The 9,112-nt window shown below is 37.2% G+C and overlaps 1 long non-coding RNA gene across 1 annotated transcript; it reads right to left on the reverse strand.

Moving 5' to 3' along the window:
* Nucleotides 1-4,392: 4,392 nt before the first annotated feature.
* On the reverse strand, nucleotides 4,393-8,735 carry LOC111191909 (uncharacterized). Its single transcript, XR_007439672.1, has 4 exons — nucleotides 8,313-8,735; nucleotides 7,771-7,852; nucleotides 4,970-5,034; nucleotides 4,393-4,486 (listed from the first exon to the last, which is right to left on the reverse strand). It is a non-coding gene; the product is annotated as an uncharacterized LOC111191909 (long non-coding RNA).
* Nucleotides 8,736-9,112: the final 377 nt, after the last annotated feature.

Consider the following 9,112-nt stretch of genomic DNA (forward strand, 5'->3'; position numbering starts at 1 on the left):
AGTACATTTATGTTTTTTATCTTGATAAATGTGCTTACATGCTCCAATTTTAATCAGATTTCTATAGTTATCCGATAATAAAATGAGTCATATGAACTGTAAACATAACATTCCAACTTCGTATTTTGGATTATTAAAGGGGGCATAAAGAGAGCTCACCAGCTCTCCTTTCAGAATGAGCCGTTTAAGGGCTCCGTCACTTTAATGCAAATAAGCTGTTGCTGGCCAGAACCTGTATATATGCTAAGCGTTTACACCACATCTTAGTGTTAGCTCGTGCTAAATGGCAAAACACAACAAGCTAATTTATGCTTGGCTGCAACAGAAGCACAAACATTATCTGAAAGTACTTACTTCTCCCTTACTTCTCCCTCATCTGCTGAACTGCCACCGACCCAGCCTGCCTTGCCATAGATTCCTCCATCAGATGAAGTCTGCTCACTAATCACTGATGGGTGAGGGGTGCAGCCAGGGTGTTTCTATACAGATTTCTTTATTGTGACATTACAAAGGGAGCCATCCATACAGCTCATAGAAGCAAACTCACCTTTTGTGTGATTTTCCCTCTTGGATTTTGACTGACCATATAAACACTCTAAGCACAAACAAAAATCCATCCATACAGTTCATAGAAAGCAAACGATTCCTGACACCAAATGAATGAATTTTGTTTGTGCTTGGAGTGTTTATTGGATCAGCCGAGATCCAAGTGGAAAAAGCACAAAAAAGTGAGTTTTGCATAATATGTCCCCTTTTGAGAAATCAGATTTTCTGCATTTTAGGTCAGCAATTATATTTCTCAGTGTTCAGATACGGCTATTTTATTACCCTTAAAATTTCTCAGTAGCAAAAAAACAAAGATTTACATTGGCTAGTAAAGTTGTTCGTTTTCACAAAAAAAGGTGATAACCCCAGTGTATCTAAATACGTTGATTGGATAAATGACAAACTCTGCATTTTTTTGGCATATGGTCAAATTGGGTTAGAGAAGGTAACTACGAGTACGAACTTACTAAATGTTGTATTTTTTGTAACCGTCAGCTATATTACAAGGCCCAGCCTCTAAAACACATCAGAGAAATGTAATATAATAGGTGAAATTATATCCTTATCCTTATGCCCAACTTGAACTACACCTTTACGTGGCATTTCTGTCACTGTACTTGTTGGTAAACCAACACCTCTCCCCCTTTCAGCTGTCAAGGATTACATGGATACGTCATAATCATCTACACCTAGCACAGGTGGCCAGTCTCTAAGCAGACACAGCTTTTAAAATGTTGGATGCTTTCAGTTTGATTTATTTTCAGCTCACAGGAAATGTGTGTAGCCCACAGACGGATAAAAAAAAGCTGTGAGAGGAGGAGAGACCACAAACTATCTGGCAGATTACCTTCATCAAAACATATGAGTCTGTTCATCCATATCTTTTATGTGTCTGGGTTTGCAGAGCAATAAAACACTAGTGCTCAGTATTGGAGCTCCTGTATGTATAAGGGAAGCTGTTAGACAGTAGCTGCTCTTCAAAGCATGTATGATATTTCAACATGTGATATCCTCTTCCAGGGATGAGGAAGGTAAGGCTAGGGAGCTTGCTTATGGCAGAAGCTGTATGAATGGCTACCTAACCTGACAAGCTGCGGTGCTTTATTTATATCAGATGTTTCCATGAGAGTGAGAGCTATGGGACTTGGCTGATTTTGATGGAAAGTTAAGATCTGTGAGTGAACACAGAAATAATTGAAAATGCATGCAGCACTTTTTTTTTTCTTACATATGGCTATTGCTTTTTCTGAATCTTTACATATGTATGTGTGAGTGTTTGAGTATGAATGTGTTTGTGTGAGTGTGTGTGTGAGTGTGCGTCTGTCTTGTTTTCTTCATAGTACTGACCTGAGCTGGTCAGATTTTCGTAAGCTTCACTGGAAACATCTACAAGCAGAGATGCAGGTTGCCATTTTAATGAAGCAAAGATGGTTCCACTTGCATAAATAAACACTTAATTCTGGAAATAGAGAAGCCATTTATGTAGGGTTGTGCAATGGTACATGGATGCATCTATACATACAGTATATACTAGTTACTATGTACCTGTATGTGAGCAGAAACACTAACACAGACACACTATTTAGCATGCCTATTTAAACTCTATGTTCTGCACAGCCATAATAATACAGCAAGGCCCAAAACTGCAAATGCATTTAAAACACAGCTGATTTACAGTGGCATGAAAAAGAATTTGTCCTCACTGGTCATATAATGTTCTGTAGACTAACGTCCTTTTTTAATTTGGTGTAAAACTAACAAATAATTTCACAATAATTCAATTCAGTTCAATTTGAATGTAAGCAAATAACACTTCTTATACCAAATGTTGTCAGAAAGCTGCTTTATAGAAGGTGTGAGATAATGAAAAGCTATGGATTAATGTGACAGCAAGCCATGAGTTACGAGAATATGGGTAAGTGTTAAACACTAAGTGGTGAGCACCACATACTAAGTGTTTATAGTATATTCACTGGTTGTGCATGACTTATTTAGCTAGCTAACCTGACACTAGCTAAGTTAGCTGAGCTTAGAAGGCTTGTATTGCTCTCTGTACAAAATATGGCAGGCTTGGGCGAAATAAGTTGGTGTGTGTGTGTGTGTGTGTGTGTGTGTGTGTGTGTGTGTGTGTGTGTGCGTGTGCGTGTGTGCGTCAGTTTAAAGTACAGCTTGCTAGCTAGCACCAGAGAGTAAGTGGTGAGCACCAGTTAGTATGTGGTATCTAGTGGTGCTCACCACTTTTTACATAAAAAATATACACTATTTAAGTTGGAACAAAAAATCTAATAATCAGCAAGCGAACACTAATTTTATAACTGCTTCAACAATTAATGTGGAATAGAAGATAATCCAGCAGCTTTGTGTCTTCTTAAATATTACAGCATTTTTGTCAAGGCCAATGTCTGAAGAGGAACATTCACAAGTTTTGCCTGACTACTGTTCCCCCAATTCGCTCTTTTTTCACCTTACTTCCCCTGAATGTACAATTGTATTGTGCAACAAAACAACACATCTACATTTAAATAGCTCATAAGAAACAAATGAAATAATTTAGAATGCCCTACTTAAAGTTCTAACTTGAATTATATTGGAAGGGCCTCCAGCGGGGCAGTTCATGGTCAACATTCTACATAGAAGTGTGGGTATGAATATTTCTGCAATGTTGCCAAATTCTGATGCCCAGATTGTAATTAAAGATGGCACATCTAGTAACAAAATAGCCTATTTACTTCTGAGGGATATAGCAAGGTAAGAAATTATAAATGTAAATTGAATTATTACTAACAAGTGTTTCTAATACACATTTTGACCTAAATGAGTTGCTTTATGTATCTTGGTTGGTTTATAAATCTATTTTTTTAGATGTCTGACCATCTGTAGCTGTTCAAGCATTGAGCAAGGCCCCAGATCCTGTTTAGAAGTGGAACACCTTATCACCTGCAGAAATAAAAACAGCTTGGCTGAGAGGTGTTAAATGAGGTGAAAGCCTGTGCAGAATATGCCCACACTACATATGCCACCCCGCAGCCCTCAACCCCCATTTAGGTCTATAAAGCAGGACTCAATGAAGGTTAGGAGTTGCATAAAAAAACAGAAGAAAAAGCAGCAGCCCTGCTTTCATGAATGGAGCATTGTAATGGGTGGCAGTCTTGTTTTCAATTGCACTTGATCCAGTAGTGAAACTGCTAATTGGTGAAGTGTGTTCCTCAGGTCACCCTGAGGTTTCGCCTTCCGCAAACACACACTCCTTCTGAATAGTGCATCCCAAATAAGCTCAGAGATCCTTTGTAATTTGTATTCTCAAAAGTGTGTACTGGTACTGAACAAAAATCAGCAACATAAGGGATCTGGGAGACCTACTTGAGCCGCAGAGAGGGAGAATCAGCAGATTATCCAACAGTGTGTGGAATGAACTAACAGCCACGATTGCAGATATTCAGCGAGCAGCGATGATCTTCATGAGTCATTCTGTTAGTGCCAGCACCATTGGCAGATGGATGTAGGATGCAGGACTACATGCACACAGACGCTTTTCACCATGTCAACATCACAAAAGATTACTATAAATCAGGGCTTTTACACATGCATTAAACATGTGTTACACACTACTTCTGTGTGGATCTTTATCTTTAATAATTTATTGTTCCTGGAAATGTTTAACTTTCTATCATATTGCACTGCAATATGATACACACTTCTTATTCATGTATATGTGTTTATGAAACTAATTAATTCTTGATTCTACACAGCAACACAGTAAATGTAGAACATTTAGTTGTGATGATGTCAGGGCCCTGAGAACATCACGACCTACTCAAAACACAGACATTTAAAGACTGACAAAGTACTGACCTGGTTCCTATAGGAATGGCAGTGGGCGAGCCACCCAGGTTCTCAAGGTCTTTGTAGAGACCAAGAGTCATCCTGGGGCCAGGGGTCCCTGTGTGGGAAAAAGAAGAAAACAATGTAATAATAATATCTGAACATTGTACAATTTATGCTTACCTGGATGGCAAAGTGTTGCATGCATATATGGTATTATGTAAATATGTATATATAATGTAAAATAACACTACATAACACTTTGTACAATTGACTTGTCCATCTGCCTGAAAAGTAATCACCTGTTGGTTCAGTCTGGGGAGGGCTTAAGGTATTTAAAGGCAGGTGGGCAATCTAAAGGATGACACACTGATTTGAGCTTGGCAGGTATGCCATTGGGAGTTGGTCAGATAAGGAGCATTTTGGAGTAAAGTAGCTTAGGTGTCTGGGAGGTGTCTCCTGCCAGTGTATACTGTGTATGTATCCACTGGCAATATATATATATATATATATATATATATATATTGTTTTGTTCAATTTCTTTTTGTTTTGGGTGCATCTGCTTTCGTGTCACAATACACTAATTAAAATGGAGACTTACTTGATTCTTGATCTGATTCTCATCGACACCTGTCTCCGGTAGCATCCTCACCACTCATCTTCACACTACCATAAGATTACATAATAAAACATATATATTATTGTTTTCCTTACTTTTGTTTGAGGACTCAATTAACTGGTAATCTCATTGTTAGATATCAAGTTTAATTTACAGTGAGTCTCTGAATAGATCTCAGGTTAGATCTCAACATAATGTAGGCCAGTGTGGGCCTCAAATAGCTGTTGTTAGCTGTAGAATTAGTTTGCTCCTCCAAGCATGTTGAGATGTTCAGTGACCTTGCAGTGAAATAGGCAGTTATACAATACATTTCTGGCTGGCTTTATGTGTCTCAAAGAAAATAGCAAACAATTTAAAAACATATTGTTGCTGTCTAATGAAAAACAAAGAAAAACAGCAACTTTACAGGAGAAAAACCTTCTAAACTTTAAATGGAAGTCAATGTAAAGAGTTTATTTCAGGTCATTTTGAAGTATTTCTATTGCTCTGTTCATCAAGATATTTTGGAACAGTGTACTTGTATTTAATTGGACAGCCACGATATTCACAATAATAAAAAAAAATTTGAAATGTTTTGCATTTTTTTTTAATCTTCTGTCAGTTTTACATTAACAGTGTGAAGCAGTGTGCATGATGCTAATGTGAAGAGCAGGTGATGTTACTGTGGTTCATCAGTATTCTCCACACGATTCCCATATTGGCAGTGCTGGTTAATGTTCCCAGCATACACACTTACTGCCAGTTAAATCTCTGTGTGCACCTGAAACCTTACCAAACATCAATCTTCATTAACAGAGCCCTGCGGGTGTTTTCTTGGTAAACACACAGATGTAGTAGATTAAAGGGGGCATATTATGAAAAACTCACACATTCATGTTGGTGTCTGAAGTGTCTACAAACCCGCAAACTATAAAATAAGACAACCCATTCAGTGTGTTTTAGTAAACCATTCAGATTTGGCTCCTCTTTCTACGCCACATGCAGGCATGTTAGAATTATACTGCCCCCATCTCACTGTCTAACACTTTTGCGAAGATGCCATTTATTCTCATAAATGCCAGAACCACACATGAATATCATGAGAGTACAGGGAAAGATCGGGTATCTCCAGAGCATTTTTTGCTGCTGATTTTATAGAGATTTAATTTATCGGGGGTTAGCAACATTAGCCTGTTGGGCTTTATGCTTTATGTACATCTGTAATTTGGTTTAAGTCCAGGGACCGGATACAGCTGACTTATTGCTCTCATAACGCTGCTGGTTCTGCAATTCAAATTAGCACTAGCAATAACTTTGTCTAGCTAATTAAAGAACAGTCTGCTGCTCTTCATATGTTTTTGACCTTGCTCTAGTTTATCGTCTGCTGGGGTTCCGCTACATTCACCAGTTCTGATTTTGCTTTGTTGTGTTTTGGGTGGGGTGGGCAGTGGCTCATTATCATTAAAAGGAGCACTTAATCTGGCCATTCTGAACAGGACTGTTTAGACAGAGTGAGAAGAGTGCTGTGGTCTTTAACCCTTGAAGTGCTTTAACTTAAACATACCAAAAGTATTTCAATAAAGGCCAAGGGGTCTGTGATAACTTCTGCAAAAAAATTGTCACAATTAACATTGTATGAATACACACACAAAATGTATGCGCAGTATAAAAAATGCATTTAAACCAGTGTATTTAAAATTGTTTTGCCAATATTCCATTGTCGTTCTTTTTGGTCTGTGACTAGCGATTGTGCTTAAAAATAAACAAACAAACAGGCAAACATGTAAAACAACAAAAACAGGAACATAGTTATAATTAATGGTTGATATTAGACTGCATAGATTTTTAATTCAGATTTTTTTTTACATGCACAAGGATATAAATATGAAGTCATACAGGTTTTGTATAATTGGATGCTAAACTGTACATTTAACTGTTAAATTAAGTCATTTCACCACATAAATCCAATAAAAATATCAAAATCTTGTCATTAGATTTAAACATCAGAATGTTAGAATCAAATTATATCAAGCCTGAAAAAAGCAGCTATTGTTATAATAATCTCTTTTTAGCTTATAAAAATAACTCTTTTAATACTTAACTTTTTTATATATGTTAAAACTGTGCTCCAAGAACAGCCTGAATATGAAGTTTCTATCCCAAAGCTTTATAGCACCATCTGCTGGTGTCAATGAGGAACAGCAATGCACTAATAATAATTTCAGTTATTTTATTCTCATATTCTGCACACTTTCTCATTTGTCTACCAGCACACCTGATTGAGCTTGATAAGTATCTTTTTTGCAGGGTCAGGAGTGTTAAACCTGGAAATACTTGATAAATACGTAATACATTGCAGTATGTGGGATCCCCTGATGTTGAAATCAGTGCAACATTACTTACTTGTGAACAAGAAGGCTTCATAACACACAATTCTCTACTGTGGCCAGTATACTTCAGTGGATCTCTAATACGGTAAAATTAAAGTTGTTTGCATTTATTTTGACATTTAGTGTCATAGTCAGGTAATATGACTTTTTTGTAAAGCCACTTTATCTATCATGACCAGTGATATAATATTATTCTGTAGGCCACAATCTTGATAGCAATAAAGAAATGTATGCTTATGTAGTTTACCTGACCAAAGCACGTCACTACAAAAACTAACAAAAACTACACCAAATAAACTACAACCCCAATTTCACATTTAGCTTACACATCTAGAAAGGCACTGTATATAGAAGCTTATGGGCAGCATCCTTATTTTACCTCAATTCTAAAGGCAGGGTGAGATGTATCCTTACCAGAAAAAGTAATTCCATGATCCGTTTCACCAGCTCGGAGTTCCAGTGCTCAGATTTAAAAACAGGGCGGACGGAGTCGACACTGCAGGGGAAATTTTTGTATAAATGTAAGTACTTTTTCTGTGTTTCTACTCACTGCTGCGTGTGTTTATCAAACTAGTATATTTTACACTGTTTTCCAGTGTTGTTTTTGCCTATAGTCTATCTAAAGTATTGTCCGGCTGAAGTTACCGTTAGCTTAGCGTTTTAGCCGGTTCACCGGGGAAGCTAAAGGGGTTAGCCGGATTTCCGAGTACCAAACGCCTCTGGAGCGCTAAGCTAACCTCCGCTAGCATGCTAAGCTACACCCGCAGGCGCGCTAGAAGCACCAGTCAGTCGTACAGGTTAAAAGATTTAACTGTTAGAAGGAATAACTGTAAGTTAGATTAACCTGTACCTCAGTGAATTAATATGTGTAAATAGTTACTGTAATATGGAATTATGATGGTCTTAGCGCTGTTACTAATTCGGATTATTTTGTCTCCAGGGATGATCGTGATTACCAGGCCGGGGAAGAGGCTCTTATAACAGGGAAGAAGAACTCTGGTCAGACCGGCTGGAGGACGAGGCTGAAGTTAGCTTCTTATTCGCCAGTGTCTTATTCACATTTCCGTTCCACCTTAAATGCTGGCTGAACATACATGCGGCCGCCTGTAGATGGCGCATTTCAACAGTAAAAAAACAGCATGTAAGCAAAGCGCTGTGCACACGCTCTGAATTAAGGGGAGAACACAATGCGAGGGAATATAATGTAAATAAAATTATATAATGTGAATTAAAACGTTATTGCTCTCACTTTTGGCTTAATTCCCAGGTCATTATCTCTTCATTCTTAAGTCGTCTAGAAAACTATCATACCTATTATACAATAAATAATCCTGAAGAAGGACAAATTTTACTGTTTTTTTTTTTTTCACAATGATCCTGGGAACACAGCATGTAATATAATATAATAATGCTGACGGCAGCATTAGCTCCTTTTATTAATAGTTTTTACTTTAAATATAATAAAGTTGTCTCTCTTTACATTATTCATTAAGCTTGTTGTCTTTCTATTGTCCCTTTGCTTGTTGTAGGATCACATCCTAACTAGTGGGTATGGGTAAATTTCACACTTTTTTATGACGCATGTTATGTTTTTGATTTATGCAACTAAAATATCAAAATAGATTAGTTGAGTGTGTATGAATATACTGTTGATTTTATGGTTGCTTTACATTCTGTTATGTCACAATACTCATGCATTTCTATGAACCATCTAATCAGAAATAAATAAAATAAATAAATAAAACTGATCATATTC

Source organism: Astyanax mexicanus, chromosome 1 (genome assembly GCF_023375975.1).
Source record: "Astyanax mexicanus isolate ESR-SI-001 chromosome 1, AstMex3_surface, whole genome shotgun sequence".
Taxonomy (NCBI): Eukaryota; Metazoa; Chordata; class Actinopteri; order Characiformes; family Acestrorhamphidae; genus Astyanax; species Astyanax mexicanus.